The sequence below is a fragment of the Manis javanica genome, unplaced genomic scaffold (assembly GCF_040802235.1).
Source record: "Manis javanica isolate MJ-LG unplaced genomic scaffold, MJ_LKY HiC_scaffold_29, whole genome shotgun sequence".
NCBI classification, from domain to species: Eukaryota; Metazoa; Chordata; class Mammalia; order Pholidota; family Manidae; genus Manis; species Manis javanica.
Window position 1 is genome coordinate 62,501 of NW_027332175.1, and position 3,403 is coordinate 65,903.

Sequence of the window (3,403 nt, forward strand, 5' to 3'; positions counted from 1 at the left end):
CCTTCAACTATAAACAATCAAGTCAAGTAAGTGTGATGTATGATTGTATTCATTTCTTTTTCATACTTCATAATGTGATTATAATAAAATATTGATGTACTAGGTAAATGCAAGATATAGAGAGAAGGCATGATTTAGTGCTGTAGGACAGCAAGTGTCGATGATCAGGTTTGTGCATGTAGACTAGGTATTAATCCGAGCAAGACAAGGGCAACAAAACATCCACGGGTGCATGCAGAAGGTTTCTCTCAACACTGGTGACTGGTGGTGGTCGTCACGGGGAGGGGGGGGGGGGGGGGGGGGTTCTCAGCCTCACCTCTGCGGGTCCCCATTTTCTCTCCTGATGGCCCCCCTGCCCCTGCCTGCGACTGTGCCTGTCTTAGGTTGTTCCTCCCTTGAGGAATCTGACCCGTCTCTGGCTAACCAGCCATCTTCCCGGGGCCGTACAGGGAGATGTCAAAAGCTGGTAAGTGAGAGAGAAGCCATATTCTTTGAAAAGGTTAGCTTTTTCCTTCTTTGCACATGTATGCCCTGTGGCTTCCAGGCCCAGCACTCGCCTTGCAGTATCTTCACTTCTTGAAAAAGTATGAGATTCGCTAACTTCACATGTAAGGCCCACATGCCAGTCAAGGGCTGTAATTAGGAAGGAAGGAAGAAGAAAAACTATAGAAGTAGCAGAGGGGAAGAAAACATTGAGAAGATTGATGAAGTGTCAGACAGGGTGTATTCAATTCAATATTCTCTCATAACTCTATTTCTATAAAAACTCTCCATTACTAGTTTCACTAGCATTTCAATAATAAAACGGGGGTGGTGGGGGGGAGGGGGTATTCTCAGTGGAAATGGGGTGGTCAATGTTTGACTGACAGTAGGTTTCGGTACTTTCGTGCCAGGATCGCCATTGGGCCCCTGCGTGTTCCATTCCTCAGGAGCGCTGTCCTGAAAAGCTCCTGGGAAACTTATGTTCTCATCCTTTCCACCACTGCTCAGTGAAAAGTTAGTTAAGCCTTTAGCCAAAAGGCAGGTCAAAGCAAAGCCGAGAGTATAATAAAAAGAAGCAACATCAAGGTGGGTAATGGGGGGAGCCAGCTGCGAAGGCCCCTGCTTTGTGGGGGTCTTCTTCCAGCCTGACTTTTGCTACACAGCTTGAATGGCATGGCTCCCGCCACCACCCCCTTGCTCCAACTTGCTCTCTTTCAATGAAACATAAACCTTTCAGGTTGCCTCTCCTCCCTGAGGCCGTCCACACTTCTTCACTCTTTAGGTAACTATCAATAAACCTTGGACTGTGCTTCATGACTGTGTCTCTGCCCTTCAATTCTTGGTTGCGGCGGGGAGGGGGGGAAAACCCGGGCACAATACACAAACGCTTCGCCCTGACAGTTCCACCTACTGCACGGGGAGAGAGACCCCCCCAGACGTGGCTGCCCAGACAACAACACCGTGACTGTGTGGAATGACGCCGAGGACTTCCCTGGGGCGGGCGGGCGGGGGGGGGCGGGGAGCCCCATCGATCTGGAAGATACACGATGAAAACACGGTCCTAGAACAGCGTTGCTTTAGGAGTGAGCGTGATCTCTAGGCCCCACAAGCCAGGGTGGAGGAACTCCCCCCCCCCCCCCCCCGCCCCCCCCCGCCAGCCCTCCCTCGGCCCTGATCACTCGCTCCGGCCCCCTCCCTTACACACACACACACACACACACACACACACACACACACACACACACACACACCAACCGCCCCTCCCCCCCCACCCCACACGCACACCAACCGCCCTCAGCACCCCCGCAACCCCACCCGGACCTTTCCAGGGAAAAACATCTTGTATGGCGTCAGCCTCCACGCCCAGGATTCTCAAAGGGTTAACGGGGTTGCCCGGGTTACGAAAGGGAGGCTGAGTTTGGTCTCCACCTTCAGGAGCGTATCTCAGGAGGTCCCGCCCTTCTCCCCCATTCCCCCATCCCCCACCCCCCCCCCTTTGCATGCTGCAGGCTAAGGGTGGGGGAGTTGAAGAGAGACCTTCAACGGAGAGAAGCCCCGAGGGGGAAGTCAATCGCTCCCATTGAATCGGACGGGGGTGGGGTGAAGTTTCTGCATTTGAAAGGAGCGACTGAAGGAAGGAAGCCCGCTGAAGTCGATCGTCCTGACCCTCCCCTCCCCCACTCCCGAGTGAGCCCGGCTGGCTCGGTGGGAACCGAAAGCTGGGGGTTTCGTGCCGAGGGGTGACCTAAACTCCTGGCCCCCGGGGAAATTGCACACGGGAAAGGCCGACTTGGTATCTCAGACGAGGCGGGGTCAAGGGGATGAGATGCCTGTGGACGACAGGGAGGGAGAGCTGTCCGGTGACCGCCCGCCTTCCCCCTCCTCTGACTGACTGAGAAGAGGGCAGAGGGGAACGGGTGGGGGTGGGGGCAGGACCCGGATGTTACGGTCACAGCCTCTGCCCGGGGGGACTGAGGCTGTGGGGCGGCGGCCCCGCCCTGCCTCCCCTGGACACTCATCGATCCGTTCTGGGACCTGCGGGCAAGAAAAACACGGGCCCGACGGCGGCGTCGCTTTGGCTAGGCGGACTCACCCCAGCAGCGGGGCTTCGTGCCTCACCAAATGGTCGCTGCACTCCCCCAACCCACCCCAGCCCCGACTCCAGCCAAGGAGACAGTCAGGAATTTTTCTGGCTGAGCCTGGGTCAGACACATGAGGTCATGGATGCCACCCCACCCCCAAGAAGATGGAGCCACCCACCCGGGAGGAGACTTTTCGTCCCCACGTGGAGGCGACCCCATCCAAAATAATAATAAAGAAAATGACTGTTTTCTTTGGAAGACTTCCTACCTTGCCCTGCCTTGAAAAAACACTCCCTTTTTCTGTCATCTCTCCTCCTCTCTCTCGTCACTAGGTGGCATGCTTTGCCTGGTTCAGAAATCACTTCCTCCGGCCGAGGAGATCTGCTGCCGGGGACCTACCTTGGCCCAAGTGTGTTTTCGAACAGAACAGTTACGTTCTAGGGGTACCCTTGGTTCGAGGGGATGCGCAAAAAGCCAAACTCCCCTCCCCGCTGACAAGTTCTCGAAACTCTTAGGAGAGCGACCGAGAGGACGGGTCTCGGAGACGGAAAGGCTTCTTGAGCCCTGACAGATGCTAGCCAGCCGGGACTGAGGCCCGGGACGGGGACAAGAATGGTCTGCTTCGCCAGGCGGGCAGGCCTGGTTCACGGGAACGCAATGTCCACCCGCCTCAAGAAACGGGGCATGGTTAGGAGGGTGCGGGGCCGGGGACACCCGCCCGCCTCCAGCAAAAAAAAAAAAAAAAAAAAAAAAAGGTTGTCTCCCTCCCTTCCCCTGGGACCACGGCTCCCTCCAGCGGGGCGAGCCCGGGAACGGGTGGTTGGTTGGTCAGTCAGTCC